Below are 20536 nucleotides of genomic sequence, written 5' to 3' on the forward strand. Positions count from 1 at the left end.
AAACACAGAGTGAGCTGGTCCAGACCACTTTCCGGACCAGCTCACTCATAATGAGGCCCAATGCCTCTTAAGGGCTGGAGATGTGATAGTAAGGGATTTTTTAATTTTTTTAAATTTTTATTGGTTTATTACAAACATTTAAAAAGAAAGCAAACATTAAAAAATAAACACATATTTAAAAATCACTCTCCTTCAATAAGGGATTTTAGTGCGGACCAAAGCCAGTTCGTTTTTTTATGCGCACCAACACAGATTATACATGTGGCTGTTTGTGTCAACCAAGATCCTGCAACATTCAGAAAATGCGTCAACCCAAATTCAGACGGTCGAACTACGTGTGTAGATTATTTAAAGTTCACGGAAGTAGCTCTGGAATATTCTAAACTCAACCTAGAGAGCACAGGCAAAATTCCTGTGAAGGGATTACAAAGTCCTCTAGTTTATTACCTTTTTTTGGAATTTGCTTTCCTTTTACCCTCCCTTTACCTTTTTGTTTCCCCATCCCCTCCTTTTAACACTTATATAAACAGCCATGCACCTTTTGGGGGCACTTTAGAAATTCCTATTATGAATCTGTTTTCGTAATAAGGGATTTGTTGTTATCTTTCCTATTTTTTTTCCTGGAAAAAAACACAGCTCTACCCGAACATAGGGGGTCATTACAAGCTGGGCGGTAAGGGTTAACGGTCACTGGTAACGAGACCGGTGTCATTAAACCCTTACCGCCCTATTCCGAGTTCCCTTTGCGGGTCCTGACTTAACGCCTGCTTTTAGCAGGCGTTAAGGACAGGACCCGCAAAGGGACCTTGGAGCTAATAACGGTACCGCAATTTGCGGTACCGTTATTAGCACCTTCCCCATTCCCGTTGAGCCCTATGGGGGCATGCATGGGAATGGGGAAGGGCCCTGGTGAATGGGGAATTACCACCCCCGCCAACCTTGGAATGGGGCGGTAATTGCACCATTCACCAGGGCGCAGTCGGAACGAGTTTGGAGGCAGCCATGGCACTAACAGCGACGTGGTTACCTCCAAACTCGGAATGAGGGCCATAGACGTGCTCTTCCGAAGACTCCAGAAAACCAAACAGATATAGCAGGTGTTTGACTACTGTGAATGGACAACTGCTACTCATAAATGCTGCACAAAATACCATGATACCCTCGTGACCCTTGACCAGCATTAGTCTGTCCTTGACCTATAACCTGCCCATCACCAATGACAAGAGTAAGATCCTGTTAGAACCCTAAGTTGCCCCCAGTCATAACACACAGTTTGGGAGTGTGAAAAGCAGTGATTGAAGAAAGTCCTAGGCATGGCAAATATAACATCCTAGCCCTGGCGGACCTAACCCATACCTGACACGTGGTGTGCAGTTCACTCATACATGCCACTTTATTCAAACCAGAGTGAAAAGGTGCTCTAGGTTTTAATTCTGAGTTATTCTGATGTCATACAAGCACTCGTGACATATGCACATATAAACTATTCATTTAAAAGGACATACAGCACAGGAGAGGACCCAAGGACACAGCAGCTGACAGAGACACTGGGGGTCATGTTAAAAAAAAAGGAAATTATAGGGGACCGCCAACGTTTGCACTTACCTGCAGCGGAGTCCCCTGCATGCAATTTTAGTCACACTCAAAGGGGGTAGTAAAACTAAAGAGTAAGATAACGCACAATCTCTTTTACTCTTCAATTTTACTTTGTGCTTTTAGAGATTCAAAGACCACATGCAAATACACTTTGTGGGCAATGTTTTATCATGGATTCCAATAGAGTCTGTCTTCTCATTAGCAGGTAATATTGTGAGGCGTATTCCATTAGAATCCATTTGAGGCGTATTCCATTGGAATCCATTTGTTTTATGCCTGCATGAATATCTAATGCAGGCCTAGAATGAAGTGCTCGACAGCGACGGAGGAGGAAAGCAAAGCAGAGATGCTAAATCTGCTTTGCTGCCCACCTATGCCTCAGGACGGCAAGAAAATTAACTTGAGCGGAAAATGATAGTGTAAAAGCAACTATACACTTTCATAATGCGCTAGGCTCACTGTAAAATGGTTCTAGTTCATTTGGTCGAAAATAAATGGTCGACAGGACAAATGGTCGACACCAAAAGGTCGACAGGTCAAATGGTCGAATTTGTTTTTGTTGGTTTTTTTCACATTTTTTTTTTTTTTGGGGGGGTCCCCCCAAATCCCCTTTTTTTTGCTAAAAACCACTTTTTTTTCCCTAAACGAAAACCTAAAAAATATATGTATAAATAAAAAAAAATTCGACCATTTGACCTGTCGACCAAATTATGTCGACCATTTGTCCTGTCGACCATTTGTCTGTCGACCATTTGACTGGACACCCTGTAAAATGATTCCCACTGTCTCTTCTCAGCTGTCATCCTCTGGATGTAGTCCCATCCCCAGTGTTCTAGAACTGTAAACCGGCTCGTGAACATGTTGCAAAATGTCCAACTGGAAATTTGTTCCTACGCTCGGTTGAGGGAGCTGGTTGTTAGGGAGTTTTACTAAAGTCCACCTAATGTAGGACTGTAGAAGACTCACAGGGCTCCAATTGTTAGGTTTGGCCTGAACTACCCAAAAGGATTGGTAGCTATGGTCGAGCAGCCATGCTTAGTTTTGGAGGGAGAAGGGCTGTAGGTAAGTACAAAGACCTCAGGGCACACCTAAAGTCAAGAATACACTTACACACTGCCTGTGGATGTAAGAACAAAGGAAGGCCGGCACTGTCAAAGTTGTCAAACCTAGCCGGATTCTTCACGGTTCAAAGTAGGTAAAATGTTTAGTTAAAAGAAGGTTCACAGAGGTAAGCCAGATCTCTTGAAGGATATTTAGCCCAAATGGGCAATGTCCTTAGGCCTGGGGGAACACTATTGGGTTGTCCACCCTAAAGTGTCTGAGGAGCTCAGGAGGAGTCCGAATCAACACAGCAGGTAAACACATAGGAGTGGGACAGTGCCTTTTCTGATGAAGAACAACAATGTAACCAGCGGGTCCCCAAGGTGAGGCGACAGCAGGTCCTGTTCTGATTCCTGGCCTGGAGGCTGAAGAAAGAACTTTTGGTGGGAGCAGACGGTCAACTTTTTCAGATGGGATGCCCAGCAGATGATCTTCATGATTCAGACTTATTGGTACTCGACACAGGCTTTGGTTCAGTGACGGTTGTCACACGGCAGACTTCTCTCCATTTCTCAGTCACCGTCTTGATTGAGAAGACTCGTAGGAGCCGTAAAGAGTCACTGTAGGCCCAGAAGGATTCCCACGAAGTTCCAACCGAAACCGTGCTTCAGGAGATTATGCACTTCAAAATGGTCCATGTCTCAGGTTATTGGGGGATTGAAGCCTAGGATAGTCACAGCTCCTCAAGAGATGGAGCAAAATGCAAGTGCTCTTGAGACTGGTTAGGCCCACAAGTCCATGAGAGGAAGTCGTCTGGTTTGTATCTTCCCTGTCGATCAAAATAGAGGGCTGGATCTCTAGCAGTCACCCAGTCGGCTCTGGCGGTCGCTGAAAATTTCTGCAGGCATCCTTCTTCTTCTTTTTCAGTTTCTTGTTTCCATTGGTCGACTCTCTCTTCTGCTCCAGGACCCTCGCCTTTTATGCAGGAAAACTATTCGGATTCACCAATCACCATTCAAGCCTTCATGCAAATATGGGGGCTGGTCTGTCCAAAAGGACACCCAGCTTCCCAGTTTGAACTGGATCCAGTGTGTCTCTGCAGGACAAAGCCCACTACTGTCCTTTCAGGCACGCAGAGACTCAGTGGACGTTTGCAAGGAAGCCTGTCAAAGACAAAAGACCTAGCAGGACCTCCCCCACCCAAATAGGAAAAAGATGGCTCAAGAAAGGAAAAGTCATCAAGAGTTGGCTAAAAAAAAGCACAGCCACCATTTTAGGTCAATGGTGACCCATGTGTCCCTTACCACAGCTACGGCAGTAGCCTGCATCCAAGATTCACAAAAATCAGTAGAAAACATTCACTGACGCCAGCCACTTAGATGAACTTGTCACTTCATCTATGAAGTTACATGAGAAGTGGAAAAGGGAATATAATGTGTTCCCTCAGCAACATACATATGTTGGGGTGTGCTGATTCCACAAAATAAAAGTCAGGTATGATACAATAAGTATCCCCCTGTCCTTGGTAATGGCTGTTATCATAAGGAACATTAAAAGAGAAGGTCATAAAGCACTCAGCAACACTGCACAGAAACTGCTGTGTGTTGCAATAATAAACTGCAGATGCCTAAAAAGTTGGAGGAAAGCATAACTCCCCAAAAATACAACCAAAGGGTTGAAAAAGGTTCCCGAAGGTAAAGTAAAAGAGTGAGTGAGTGGGGGAAAGGTTCCCACTCACTCAGGAGAACTGATAAAAATCCAAGAGTCCAGTAAAAAGTACTGGGAGTCTCACAAGTGGGGAGAATTGCTTCCAAAAAGGAAATTCTTCCTAACAATGGTCAACTCAGATGAGTTGATGGTGGTTATGAGATTCAGCACACCGCCCTCGTTTTCACAGCACGTTATTCTATGCTTTTTAAATCCTAATATGGGATTTTTATTCCAGGTGCACCAGCCACTTGATCTGGTACCTCCTTTCATACACTTGATTTACTTTTTTAGAAATTAATACAATGGGCCTCATTACGACCCTGGCGCACCCGGAATGAAGGAGGCCGGTACGGGACCGGCCCCATTCATTCCGGGAGCGCCAATTACGAGTTTCCCTTTGTGGGACCCGGATCAGACATCTGGTAAAACCAGACGTCTTTTCCGAGTCCCGCGAGGGGAGGAGGGAGGTAACAACGGGACACTTGTAATGTGCCCGTTGGTACCTCCCTCCCCATTCCCATTGAGCCCTATGGGGGGGTACTCAAATGAGAATGGAGAATGGTTCCTGCAAGGAGGAATTACCAGGTCCTCCAGTGTCAGAATGGCCCGGTTATTCCTCATTGCAGGAACCCGGTAAAGGAGACCGGTTTGGAGGCAGCCAGATTCTTTTCACCATCAGGCCACCACTTGTAATCCAGTGGTAAACCCATGTGACCAGGTTGCGGTAATGGTAATCAATTTAAGTAGTAGTTTGGCAGAAATTCTGCCGAACTACCCCCAAACTTGTGATGGGGCCCTATGTCCTTTCCAGCCAACTTAGCACATATGTCTACAAGCTTTTCTTTGCCTCACAATATCAAAGGGAATTTTACACTATTTGACATGCGGTGCAAATAAATACACAAACACCATTGCTTTCAACTCCTTTTCTCAGGATTTTCCACATTCAGCAACTATCTCTGCTTCTTCCATCATTGTAGGGTTAAAACTGTCCACATATACATTTGTTTGTGGGTGGTAAATGGCTGATTTGGCATTCAGAATACAATGCTTCCTCAAACACAACTCCATTTACTTTAATAACAACTGTACACTGTTGTTAGTGACAATCTTTGGATCCTTTTTTAATAGATATTTCCAGTGCAAGTTCAATCTCCCCACACTCAGTCAATAATCTTCCAAGGCAATAAAATATTGCTTCTTGTATCTCACACGGATATGTGTCATAACATATCAGCGGAGACAAACTCCCTCCGAAAATTGAACAACTTTGGGGGTTACAAAATACTTGATTTCAAGACATGGCCCTTAGAAATCTCTATAACCTTCAACCATCCTTTCGATCTCGATATCTAATCCAGGCCACCAAAATTACCTCTTGCCACTCTTTTTGTTTTGACCCTTCCAATGTGTCCTTCGTGGGCCAAGACAAAATCCTGTTCTTTATAGTATGTGTAAAGATTGATGGAATTCTGCCCACTCATCAGGGTTCCCCTCTGAACAAGAGTGTCACAATCAACCCCATACACTTGTCTTGCTGTGTGTTACCAGTGTTGTATGGCTAAGCTGAAGCATCACCAACCGAGGAGGAAGACAACTGTATTACCTTTCTAAGTTAGGGGAAGCCCCAAACGTTTCAACATTTGCTGAAAATGTCAGAGCCCCTCTGTTGGGAATGAGCAAGACCAAATAACATTTTCTGTTTGACGGTGCCTATTATCATGGATTTCCTAAACTAACCTCAGGGGTACATTTTGGGAGGCCACCCTAATATGGTGAACAAGGAGACTGAGAATGTAACCAAACCCCATCAAGGTAAGGTAGTAGAGCAGCAAGACAGTCTAGAGAGATAGAGAGTGGTCGAGGGCTACAATGAGTCCACAAAGAAGAACAATAATTCCAGTTAGACAGGTAGGTATAAAAATGTAATTATTTATTAGGCCTTTAAAATACACCCTAAACAGGCAAAAACATCTAGTCAACTATTGTCACACCAACACTATAAAACAAATATATACACTCACCCGTAGGAGATATAGGAAAGCATTTGATTCAATAACCAGAGCAACATAAGCAAGTACTCAGATGCATTAGGAGTAGACATGACACTTTAGAAGAGATAAGGAAACTGTTCATGGTTATTCTAAAGTTCAAACCTAAGATGGATTGATGCCTTGTGCCCAAAAGCCACTAGTTCCAAAGATACACTTCACAGGTAGGTGTAGTAAGAGATTGGCAATGCCAGTGGTTATGATTAAAAAGATCCAAAAAGCCAGGTAAGTACATTCACTCAATTCTAAACACTAAAATAGGTCTATTAAGCGATCCTTGATCGGGCCTCAACAGACTAAACTAGGGAAACAGTGATTTAGGGGCAGGACTTTATGCCAATGAAACCCTCGGGAGAACAGGGGAGGCAGAAACAGGTATGTTAACTTACCCCCCGACTCCAATTTCTCGATAGACTACTGCTGATGTTCCAGAAACTACTGAGGACACAATCTTCTGTGCCTGGCCCAGTAGTGGAAGGTCTAGGGGTTGCGGGGAAGAGGTCACTTTTCAGTGTATGATTTAGTATGGTTGTCGTGGTACTTAGGAATGGGTTCCAGACAGTTACCAGCAGAACACCCAGGCAAGGAAAAGATGAAGACATCTGCAATGCAGACAGCCAGAGGACACTGCTAGGATGCAAAGAAGACATGTTGCAATGGGAGTCATCACATCAGGTGGCAACAGCCATTTTCCACTGCAAAAACAAAGGAGCAGGCCGAGCACAACTTTTGTTGATGCAAGAAGGATGAAAATGCGGGAGCAGGCATCTAGTTACACTAGTTGAAGATCCTCCTACTTACAAGGTTGTACTCATAACAGCGTCAGCTGCAGTGAGATAGCCCTGCAGAGGGCTGGTCAGTCCATCAGTTGGTCCAGGGACACTTCTGAAGGCTCAGAATGTGCTGATCCTCCCTCGAGTAGGGCTTATGACTGGTTGGTCCCACCTGTTCAGGGGTGGATGCACTGACATGGGTCTTCTTGAAATCCAGAAGAGGAGCAGGGCTTCATCAGGGCTTCACTGGAGTTGATGTTGGTCAGCTGCACAGGTTGTCCTCAGGTCCTCAACTGGCTGCTCTTTGTAGTTGGCTTGGCACCAACTATGATCTGTTGAATAGCTGCAGGAGCCCTTCTTTAAGCCACAATTTGATCTGGGAGCTTGCTCAAGCCTACCATTGGTAAGAAACTGCTCTATTTTAACTGGCAGTGGCTATCCACAATATCTTCCCAGCAACAGACATTCAGTCGCCAGGATGTGTACTGGGACCAGACAGTCCCAGCTCCCACATCCGGTTCTACACACAAACCGCCCCTTTGCCCGTGAAAGCAACAGCTTTCCCCATGAAAGGGCGTTCCATATATGGCATTTCCTGGCTTGAAAAGGCAGGAAGAAGGCCAAAGAACAATATGGCTAAAGGGCAAGTGAATACCTTGTGACACGGGCATCTTAGGGTAATAGCCAACCTTAGCATTAATTTGCAGTAAATGCAAAAGTGGACAAGTAAAATGTTATGAGACCTACAAAAAAATAACTGCTGCCCCAGCTTGTCCTAGGCACATTGTGAAAGTAACCAAAAAGCTATTACAGAAAATGTTATACGTTTACAAAGCAGAGGCACCTCTGCTTTGTAAACTTATAACATAAGCCAGCATTGTGTAATACGTGGGGCGTGGAGCTAGTGTAGTAGGGGGGCCTGCAGAGGGACGTGCATTTGTTCTAAACGCACAGGAGTGCCAAAGCATAGATAGGGAGCCCAAACCATTCAAGGGGGATTCATTAGAAGAGCCAAGTCACCAACAATGCACAGAAGTTGTTTCCAATGCATTTTCATAGTGGAGTACCGTCCCCTTACACCAAGCTCTCATAAACGCCAGTTAAACATGCCAAGTGCCTGTTAAAAAATGATCATGGCCCAATGACCCTCCAGAGGCCGCCATCGCCTCTCATACTCAGATACACACAAATACAAACACAGACAGACACACACACACGAACATGCACACCCACACGCCCACATACACATAGACACATACACACAAACTCATGCACATTGATACACATTCATCCACCAGTCACATACCCATACAATTTCTCTGTCATTCACACAAGCACCCAGAACATGCCTACTGGATTCTCAATAACACCTGTTCTTGCACCAAGGAACACCATTCATACTGCATTCATTCACATGAATGCACTTACAGACACCCCCTTGCAAACATAAACATGTACATACACACACACGTGCAATTACACACACCCTTGAAAGCATGCACACATACATTCATACCTACATACAATCCTTGCACACACGCATACACACAAACAAAAACACTTTTTCTTTCATTACCTGTTTCCCTCTAGACTTGCCATGCTACTGCCTCCTCAGCTGCTCCGTAGGCCTCCGGCTCCTGCACAGACAGAAACCAAGAAGCAGAGATAGCTTGAAGGTTCCTGACATGCACGCAGCCGGGTCCGTTCTCCGACTCATCTGCTCAATGTGTGGATTTCCCAGAGAGTGAACCCTACTGCTTAGGCTGCACAGTGGCAGTTGTAAATGACCACTCAGCAGTGCTGAGTGGGCATTTACAGATTTTGGGTGGGGCTTGCCTCTCAGGTCCTACCCTGTCTACGCCTCTGTTACAAAGTATCATAATCGCAATTCACTTTTAGGTGATGTGTGCAATTTTAAAAATATAATAAATTTACTAAGAGCGACATAGGGCCTCATTACAGGTTTGCCGGTATCCTGGTGGTAAATCTGCCAAGATACTGTCAAACTGTATTACTGTTACCAGCACTCAACGCGGTGGAATTACTGCTGGATTATGAGTGCCGTTAAAGGTGGTAAATCCTCATTCCATGGAGTCCGATAGCACTCCATGGGGGATTTGCACCTCAGGGCTGATAATGATAAAGAGTCTCAATAGCGATGGCAATCAGATGGATTGCACAGACCGTCCGTATTAAAAACATCAATACATTAGGTTGCCAGAAAAAAAGTGTCTTCCTAATATAAAAAAGCAGAGATGAAAAGGACTCAATCGTGTAACATGTGATGGGGTCTGAAAGTGACATCAACCAAATGTGAGCAGACCTATAATTCGCTATACCCCTATTTCTACAAACACGCAGGCTGGTATGTTTTTTCACATGAGAGTATGAATCAAAAAAAGGAACATTTTGGAACAGCATTTATGTCACTCACCACACTGCAGCGTATAAGACAGCGGCAGCCCAAAACTCATCTGTGGGAGGACTGTGTACTGTTTTTTTTTTTTTTATTATTAAGTTTATTGAAATTTATAGAAAACATACAAGCAACAAACTTATCAGCATTGTAATCGTAGAACTCATTGCATAGAATCCACACCCCATAACCACCCCCAACCTTCACAGAATCTAAAAGGCAAAACATACCAACTTATTATCACATGTCATCCAAAAACCCACCCCACATATCATCAAACAATTTCAACTTTTTGTTCCTGCGAAGGATAACCTTCTCAATTCTGGCCACTTGCCTCAAGTCCTCCACCCATTCTGAACAGGTCGGCCTCTCATCACATTTCCATTTTCTCAAAACAATTTTTTTCGCAGAATTTGCAGCCCTAAAAAACAGCATTTCTGTGGATAAGTGAGATCTTCCACTTTATCATCCTCACCCAAGATGATAGTGTTATAATCAAAATCCTCTTGCAGTAATAGAACCTCATTAATCTTCTCAGTGACACTCCTCCAAAATGTCCTCAGTTCATAACAGTCCCAGATCAAGTGTTCAAAGGAGCCGACATCATGCTTATACCTCCAACAGGCCTCTGAGTCAATCATCCCTCTCGCATAAAGTCTCTGGGGAGTCCAAAACACTCTATTAAGAATTTTGATTTGGCGGCATTGTTCTCCAAGATTAATGGATGTTAGAGTTACGTTTTTACAAAGAAACCTCCACCTCTCCACTGTCATATCAGAGCCAAGGACCTCAGACCACTTAGTTAACAACCCCTCTGCTGGCGTGTACTGTTGGCTCAGATTTCTATATACTTTGGATGCCATACCACCTAATGTCTAATATTCAGGTAGCCATATCTGCCAACCACCGCCATCAACAGTTCTCTGGTTCCGCAGCAAACCTCTCAATTTTCTGTATTCACCCATTGTACAGTCTCTGAGATCTTTAATTTGTGCAAGTCTTCTATAGCTGATCCATTTGCCGTCTTCCATCAGATCACTCAACCATAGTACACCAGTCAGGAGCCAGTTCAACCACAATAGCGGCCTCCCATTCAGCAAAATACCTGGATTCAACCAGATAGGGATGTAATCATTATCATATACCTTGCGCTTACTTTTCTTCCATAGTTCCCTCCAACAAGTTCTCAGGAATCTTGTCGGCGGAAATGAGCGATAACCAGATCCATCCACCGTGGACAGTATGGCCCTAGGCGGCAACGGAGAAGAACTACTTGATTCCGCCGGCGTCCAAACATCCTCCGAATCTTCAATAAATGGACCCAGATGCCTGGCTCCAAAGGCCAAATGATAATTCTCAAAGTCAGGAACCCCCAAACCTCCACAGTCTTGGGGCAGCTGCAATTTCCACAAGCTGAGGCGTGGCTGTTTGTTCTCCCAGAGAAAAGACTGGATTAAACTCTCAATTTTCCTCCAATGGCCCTTCTTCACGTCCAGGGGAAGCACACTGAGCACATAGTTGATTCGCGGTGTTGATGTCATTTTGATGGCATTCACTCTCCCCCAGAGACTCAATTTAAGTGCATTCCATCTCTTCAGGTCCAGCTCCAAAGATTGAATCACATGTGTAATATTGACATCCATTATTTTCGAGACATCATTCGTTAGCCAAATCCCAAGGTATCTCATCTTATTCGGACACCACTTAAAAGGAAAACCCTGCATCTTCAAAACAGTGCAAGTGGTTGATGCCGGCAGCGCTTCCGACTTGGTCCAATTGATCTTGTATCCAGAAACCTTGTTGAACACATCGATCAACTCCATCAGCACAGGAATGGAGCTCTCCACATTCTGAACCACCACCAGCATGTCATCTGCATACAACCAAACTTTCTGGGAGGCTGCACCAAAGCGTACACCCTCAATTCTATCCTCTTCTCTTATCCTCACAGCCAGCAATTCCATGGTGATCACAAACAGAATCGGCGACAGTGGACAGCCTTGCCTCGTGCCTCTCCCAAGTTCAGAAATGCCCGAGTCCATGCCATTAGTCCGAACACAAGCAGTCGGCCGGGAATACAGCAGTCTTATCCATCCGATCATGGTATCTCCAAAACCAAAGCCTTTCAATGTACTTAAAAGATATGTCCATTCAATACGGTCGAAAGCTTTCTCAGCATCCAAGGACAACGTCACCACATCGTTATGGTGTTCTTTGCTTTCATACAGTGTCAGCAACAATCTTCTCACATTTTCTGAAACATGTCTGCCTTTTACAAATTCAGATTGGCTCACATCTATGATATCCATCAGCGCATTCTCAATCCTCAAAGCTAACGCCTTGGCGAAAATCTTGTTGTCCGTGTTCAATAAACTGATCGGCCTATAGCTGCCAGTTTTCACTGGTGATCGTCCTTCCTTCAGAAAAACGGAGATTGAAGCATGTCTTGTTGAACTTGGAAGGCACCCATTCCTCAAAGAGGCACGCAGCATCAAAGCAAACACCACTTCTGGGAAAATTTTAAAAAGTTCAGCTGGTAGCCCATCCGGACCTGGACACTTCCCAGAATTCGGCGCATAAGCAGCCAACCTGAGATCCTCCACGTTCAAATCTCTTTCCATACACTGTCAAGGCGAAGTCCGTCCCAACGCAGAAGTAGCAAGAACTCCTACCTCCCCTTGACGGTCTTGGCGCCTGGATTGGTTTAAACTCAGGTCACCGCGACCCTCACGGGGAAAGAGGGTTAGGGTCCACGGATTGGATGGGTTTCGGGGTTATAGGGTCACCGGATCGATGGTTAGGGAGAGGTTTTGGATAGGATAGGGGTTATTGGGGTTAAAGTGCTTCTCTCAGCTTTCTTGAGTCTGAGCTTTTCTTCTTTTGATTAACAGCCTTTTAACATTTGGACTCTCATTCAAGCATTCATATCTCATACATGCATTACCCCTTAGACTGGTGTCCAACACTCTGTTTTGTCCTCATTCACAGAGTTTGCCCCAACCTTGGGTTCCTTTAGACACAATATTCTGTTTTGAGTTCAATATTCAGATTCTACATATACTAGTTTCATTACAAGATTCACAACATTAATTCTAATACAATGCTTTGGTCATATTAATGCACTTAGCTCTGGTCTTCCCAAGTGCTTCTTCCGCCCGTCGACTCCGCTGACTGTGTGCTGGGAAATCAGGTCTCTGAAGGTGGCGGTAAACTCCTGACAAAAAAGGAGATAATTAGCTTTGCCCCTTTTTACACCTTCTGGCTTTTCATGCGTACTCGTAATAGCGAATAAGGAATCGAACTGCCCGCAACAGGCGAGCACCAAGTTACGTTGACACTCGCAACCGGCAAGTGCACATCTCATGCAGTTTAGTGGGTTAATGATTAGTTCGGAACCATTCACGGGTCTCTCCCGAAGTTCAAGAGATTCCCAATTGTTATTGGTAACCGGAGCCTTTTTCCGACTTTAATATCCCTTTAGCAAGCATTAAATAGCAGGCAATGTACTTATCTTTGCGGTCGCGGGGCCTGGAAATGCATCCGGCAGCGAGGGCGGCCCCGCGAGAAGCTTTGCTGGAGCTTGGTCAAAAGCGTCCTCTCGGTAGCTGGAGCGAGCACAGACAAACTTTCGGGTGCCGCGCATGCGCAATAGCCTCCTCGCGCATGCGCGTTCTGTCAGGCGTTGTCCTGGGTGTTTCCTGGGCCGGCTGGGCTGTAGTCCATGGCCCGAGGCTGCTGGGAAGCGTAGTTTACCTTGGTTTCTGCCTCTTGCACACCTTTTACCCCCACACCTGGAGCACCTACGCTGGGGACAAAGGTGACAACGACTTAAGGAGGTTCCTCCCACTACCCCTGCAACTCCCTTACCCTTGTTTTGGCCTCGGGGCGTGGCTTTGACCGGGGGTTTATGACATACACTCCAAGGATTCCAAACTCACTTTCTTCAGATGGCAGTCATCAATGAATTGACCAATTGTACGCTCAGATAAGTTGATCTCTGAAGAGTTCAGGGTTTTATAATACGATAGAAATGCCGCATTAATCTCCACAGGATCAAAAGTCACCAACCCATCCTGTCTTTCCACTGCATTGACAGATCTGCCACTGTCCATAACCCTCAACCGATGTGCCAGAAGTCGATCACATTTTTCACCTTTTTCATAGAAGTTGCTTTTGGTTCTAAAAAGCAACCACTCAGCCTTCGAAAAATACAAATCTTCCAATCATCTCCTTTTCTGCTTCAATATTTTTATAGTCTCATCTGAAAAGTTTTGCATATTATTTCTCTCAAGATCCTGAATGTCCACAGTAAGCTTTTTACTTCTGCATCTCTCATTTTTTTCTTTTTGCTGGACAAACCAATCAACAATCCTCGCATATGTGATTTGAAGGCTTCCCACACAAACTCCACCCTGACTTCACCAGTCCAATTCACAGATATAAAGAATATCGCCTCTTGAACAATTTTGTCCACAATTTCATCGTCGTCCAAGAGGGAGACATTCATCCGCCAGGTGTTAGACCTAGGAACCGGGAAGGTCAATCGCAAGTCTATGGAGATTGGAGCATGGTCCGAAACAAGTAGTGATCTGATGTCACCCCTTTGGAATGATTGTGTACAGAGGCCAGAAGTCATAAGGAGGTCAATTCTCGAGTAAGCATTATGCCTTGCAGAGAAGAAAGTATATTGTCTCATAGAAGGGTTTTGCAATCTCCAAACATCTGTGAGGTTCCATTCATCAATTAGTCTCTTTAATGCTGTTCTTTTCAGAGCGTTGGCATTGTCCACACCCCCCACACTTTTATCAAGTCCAGGTTCTAAAACCACATTGATGTCCCCTCCCAAAATCACATTAATCGCATTTACATTCTGCAACATTTGTGTTAAAGCTACAAAAAAACTACCATCACCCCCATTCGGAGCATATATATTGCAGAAACAATACTGAGCATCCTGAATATGTGCAGTGACACACACTATCCTTCCATCCCCATCCTTCACACACTTCACCCCAGTGATCTGGAGATTCTTCCTAAAAAGAATACACACACCCCTAGAACCAGTAGTGAACGATGAACCATAAACATCACCAACCCACTCCTTTTTCCACTTATCTATATCTGCATCTAACAAATGAGTCTACTGAAGCATCGCGACATCCACCCCCATCTCCCCTAGTTTACTCAAAATCACCTTCCTCTTGACAGCACAATGTGCACCATTCACATTCCAAGATACCACTCTGAAATTCCTCTGATAAGTGTAAGACATTGCTAGATCCCGTTTCCCAATCCTTGCAATGAATTAATAAGACACAATACTACCTAAACCTATAGTCAAGTAAAGAAATAAAATAAAAAATAAAAAAAACACACTCCTGGGCTTGAACCACCCAACCATCCAGAACATCCCTTCCAGCTACACGCCGAAAGGGACTACCCCTCCACCCCCCTCCCTTAGGTCAGCCTATAGAAAGCCCATAAAGGGTGCCACAGACCACATTTGGTCAAATTCAAATTAAGTTAAAAATACAATTTGGTCTAAACGAATTCCCACAACTCTCCAGCAAATGAAAGCACAAATAAAAGCATTCCTGAATAGAAGCAACATCCCCTACTCAAAAACGCTAAATACCACACCATGTGTCAATCACATGCCTAGACAAAACCTGAATTCTCTTATTATAACCATCAACGAATCACACTAATCCACCTACCGTCACAACCATTAGTTTAAACATCACAAATCCCAACTACTGCCGGCATGCTGAGCAATTGAGCGTGAATCATCACTAGAAAGTGTGAGCAAGTGTACAGAGAGTTGCAAAATACCTGTGTCCCTGCACCCTACCAAATGAGATTAGAAGCCAGATACAGCATTAAACTTTTCCATGGCATTCACACACCAATCCATGACTTTCCCGGTGGCCTTACCACTCACCTTGCCAAGCATAAAAATCAGAATCTCCTGTATTTCCTGGACACTACATTTCCCCCATGTGACTTCCATGGCACAAAACTGCAACCCCCACCGTGTTAATCCAAATGTACTGTATAACTGGGCACTCCAGATATAACGTGTTGGCACACCACTCATTGCGCTTTGAGAATGGAATCAAACCCTCTCCAACGTAAGCATTACTGCAAAAATAAAATAAAACCCTCATCGAAAATTCTGTCTGTGATTTGGTAAGTAGACAGAGGTGCACAATCATATCTTAACCATAGGCCTCGTCAGTGTTCACATTAGATGACAGCACTATTACATTCTCACAGCTGATTTTGTTACTGCACGAAAGGAAACGTACCCATGCAAAGTAAAAGATGTAGACTACAGTGGAACCCCAGGTACCCAGTAGTGACAACTCTCACCTTCTTTATGCAGTGATGGTAATGGCATACAGTTGGCTTCGTTATTACAGTACAAGTACATGTCAAATACACCCCACTCAGCATGTCAGGGGTGTGCAACCAGGACAAGAACAACTGTTATATGTGCAGGGGATTAGCATTGGGCAACATACTCCCAAACGTGGCATTCCTTCATCTAATTCTGGCTATGGAAACAATACAATACGATCAAAGTACCACAGCAGTCCGGGATAAAGCCGTGCAAAGAGCATTCCCCTCCCCTCAGCCACAACACATGCACCCCAGCCTCTACACCCACTGTGCCCCCCAAACACGTGAGCATGCAGCAAGGCGCATTGCCCGGAACACGCGCACTGCGGCCCCAAAGGAGAACGCGCCACTGCGCCTTACCTCAAATGTGCGTCAGCAGTGGCCAGTCACCCGCATCCACCAATCCAACACACCGCTGCCGGCAAGACTCCGAAGGGTGTCGCACGGCCGCCATTTCCGGACAGCACGACACCTCCGGCACTCCGTCCAAACAAAAAACAAGCACCATCACCTATAAAAAATCTATAGAGCGCGTACTGCCGTAGAGTAAAGCACCCATTATCTGAGCCCACATCAAGCCTACGCTCGAGCGAAAAACCGTTACAGCATATTTGAAACATTAATAACGCTCTGATACCTAAACAAACCAATTCCCATCTAACAATTTCAGGAAAAAATGAATCAATAAAGAAAAGTAACATTACATCTTCACAGCTTCATACATCATGCATCACATCAATCTGCAATACTATTATCCAAGTTTAAACCCCCAGCCCTCAGCCACTTTTCAGCTTCAACTGGATCCTCTGTGGTTTTGACACCTGATCCAAAAAATATCTTCAGTGTCGCTGGTTTCACTAGCAGAGTTTTAATCCCTTTTTCTTGTGCCAAAGCTTTTGCACTTTTGAATACCTTCCTCATTTCTACTATTTCCTTAGGGAAATCTGGATAGATCGCCAATTGATCTCCATTTAGCAGAAGTTTCCCCTTTTTCTCTCGCAGCCTTTAAAATCCTTTCCTTTGCACTCACTCTGGACATCACCATGATGATCTGTCTTGGTTTTCCGGCCTGGACCAGTTTACCAGCTCTAAAGGAGTAATCCATGTCCATTTCTTTTAGGATGTTGTTACCCAAAGTTGCCTCCAGTACTCCTCTGACTCTGTGATCGAGGTTTTTGTCCAAAGCAGCGTCTTCACTCACACCCAGCAAGCGCAAGTTCAAGTTCCTTTGATCAGCCTCCAACATCAGGTTCCTCCTTTTCAAATCAGAAACTTCATATCTCAACTCCTTGTAGGCCCTATAACTCCCTGCAACCTTCGTGGCCAAGGTTGTATTTTCTGCTTCCACTTTGGTGACTCTATTCTCCAGGTGACCGACTTGAGAGGAGAATTCACTGAGGGTAAACTTCATTTCCTTCACATCCTGGGCAATCTGGAGAAGCAGTGCATACATGTCACCATTCTCTGAACTCTCACCCATCTTCTCCCCTTGTTTAGCTTTTTTGGAGTTGGGGTTGTCAGGGATCTCAATCTTCTTCTTTGATATCAGCGCAGGATTCATTTTTCTCAATTTCCAATATTAATTATCCATAGGCTGGGAGGGAGCAGGAGCAGTTGGTTTAAGCTGCTGCCTTGTTCACCAACATTCCAGAATCAGGACTGTGTACTGTTGATTGTGAGTCCGAAAAGGCAGAATTACCACGGCAGAAATTCTGCCAAAAAAAGCCCCATTCAGTCCAATGGACTTAAAAATACTGGTGAATTAGACTGCCATCGCAACTTGCAATCTGGCGGTAATTCCGCTGGACCAAGTGGCAGAGGCATAGCCAGGATTGTCTAACAAGTGTCGCCTGAAGCTAATGTAGTTGGGCCCACCGCAGTGACATTAACATCTGTAAATGCCCACACTGCTCAGTAGGCATTTATAGATTTTGGGTGGGCCTTGCCCGCTCAGGCCCTACCCTGGCTACACCTTGTCCAAGTGGCAGTAACGGTAATTCAGTTGAGTGGTATTCTGGCAGATTTACCACCCAACTCGTTATGAGTCCCATTCTTTACGTGTTCTTTCTCAGCATTGGGAATCAGGTCAGATCAAACCAATCAACCGCAACAATCTATTTAAGAGTGTTCCTCAGCCATGCACGTTTTTGGGGGGTTGGTGGGAATTTGCCCATCAATCTGTAAGCAAGGCTTTAGTTAACACAGCTGTGTTTTTAGTGCAAATTCTACACCAAAACAGTAATGCGGAAATGGCTGTAAGATCAGTTGAAGAGGTTAGGCGGTTCCATGTGTTAATTCCGCTGCAAAAATATCGCAATGCGAAATTCACACATGGACCCTGCGGGGGACACCTCCGCAACCCCCACATAATTTTTTTAATGTGTGGGGGACACTTGATCCAGACCAGCAGAACCAGAGACCAGACCGCTCTGCAGTGCCAAGAACTTTTGCCAGAATCAGAGACCAGACCGCTGTGAAGTGCAGAGCAGAGCTGACCCAGAGAGCTGTGACTTCAGAACCACGCGCCAGGAGTCCAGTCCAAACCTGATCAGACCTTGACGGCCTATTTCAAATTTATAGTGTGAGTACTCAGCCAGAACTGTGCAAACCAATCTCTTCGTTTTAAATAATCTAATTCAAACCATTTCCACCTATCTAGAACTGCATCATAGAATTGTGTCCATCCTGTTGATCCAAAACCTTCAACAGCGCATCTGTCATTCTGAAACTTTAATTTCATTTCTGAAAATCTATCTCCACAAGATCGTTCGTATCTCTGGGACCCCGGGTGCTAGGAATGAGATTTAACTTTCATTTTCAAGCTAAGATTCTAAGCTTTCCAACAAACGACTTTCTACTCCTTATAGTTTTTCCGTAATCGCACTCGACGCACTCGAAAAAAGTGCAGCGAATTGCGATTTGGTCCAATTAGCTCCTGTCAAAATAGCCGCTTTTGCTTGAACTGCTAAAATTTGTTTTCAACCTACTAATCCCTCATTGAGTATTGCCAGTGTGACTTGAACTAATCTCAATTAGCTATCACCTACCCTGAATCTCCTATAAAGAATTAAAATCATTTTTAGCATATTTTCACTTCTTTGCAAACCACATTTAAAGTATTTTGCCTGTGTTTTAAAATCATCCCTGTGATCTAAGCTTGCTAGGGGGGAACTGAACTACATTTGATTGTATTCCTGAGAACTGTGTGCTCTCCTTTCCATCTTTTTATATTGCATAAAGGGGGGGGGTGAATTGCCAAAAGGGGAAAGGTGATTACATTGTCTTTTGTTGAAATCAAATCAAGGTTATTCCTGTGTTGCATTCTTTTCCATCATTGCTTTGACTTGAAACCATAAAAGTATTCTCTGCTACTTTATCCTTTCTATACCAATTCCTAAGTGATTAAATAAGCGTACAATTCTCATATTATCCATTGTTGATCACGGTCATATTCATAAGTCTGCGATCAAATATTAATTTATTTATAAAAGTGTAATATATATATTTTGTTTAATTTTTCCAATAAATTGCAAAACAAACCTACTTCTTGGCTCAGTGAGGTCAGGGGAATTCAAAGAGAGGGGCGTTATATAAGGGTTTATCATCCAGAGTATAACTTGTCATAAAAATATATAAATAAGGGCTTCTCCTGGGTGTCCCAGACGAGGCACTGCCTTAGTGGGACTGCTGAATTGAAGTCAATAACAAGTGATACAGGTTAGGCCTAATTCAGCATGGAGGATGTGTGTTCAAGTGGGCCTCAGAGAACCCAGAATTTGACATGTAAAAGTATGTTGTACCTTCTTGTAAGGTACATGTATGCATGTGTCCCCAACCTGAAGCACCATCTTCAACCAGTGAAGCAGTATTAGGTTGTTAGATGGAAACCAAATGCTTCATCAGCTGCTTGACTTATGGTCCAAATCTGCTAGTTCCGGTGTGAGTGGGTGGGTGCTGACAGAGTGCTGAGAAAAAAGGCTATCCTCATGGTGGCAGGGCTTGCTAAAGGGATAACACCCCCAAAAACATTACTGTGCTTTAGAACCCAAGGCTCTCCATTTTTCCTGGGGCACTTCCCTCCACCCCCTTTCCTTTCTTGCTCTCTAGAACGTTGGGGCTGGGCCTATGTTTTGAAATGCAGTCACACTGTGGTGGCGAGTCTGATACAGCCCTTACTGGGGTGGGCCTTCGGCCAATTAGGGGTAGCCCCTACATACCTGAGCCACTATGTCTGTGTAGCTCACTCGTAAGTGCCAATAAATTCAGACAGGCTATGGAGTAAAAAGAGGCAACAGGTTTTAATTCTGAAAATGTTATCTTGCAGGCGATCCCAGTGTTGCCTCATCCCTATATGAATCATGTCTATCTTATATAATGTTTCACTTCCGGGTAACCTATGTCAATCCCAGGTCAGTTCCTAGCGGGCAAAATCCTTCCGGTCCCTTTGCCCACCTCTCGTAGTTGACCCTACCAGTTATTCATTCCCCAACTCTGTTTGAAACAAATCTCCAGCCAATCTGTAGTTGTTGAGGAGTCAAACTGTTGTT

Source organism: Ambystoma mexicanum, chromosome 3p, assembly GCF_040938575.1.
Source record: "Ambystoma mexicanum isolate Mex_15411 chromosome 3p, UKY_AmexF1_1, whole genome shotgun sequence".
In the NCBI taxonomy this organism is placed as follows: domain Eukaryota; kingdom Metazoa; phylum Chordata; class Amphibia; order Caudata; family Ambystomatidae; genus Ambystoma; species Ambystoma mexicanum.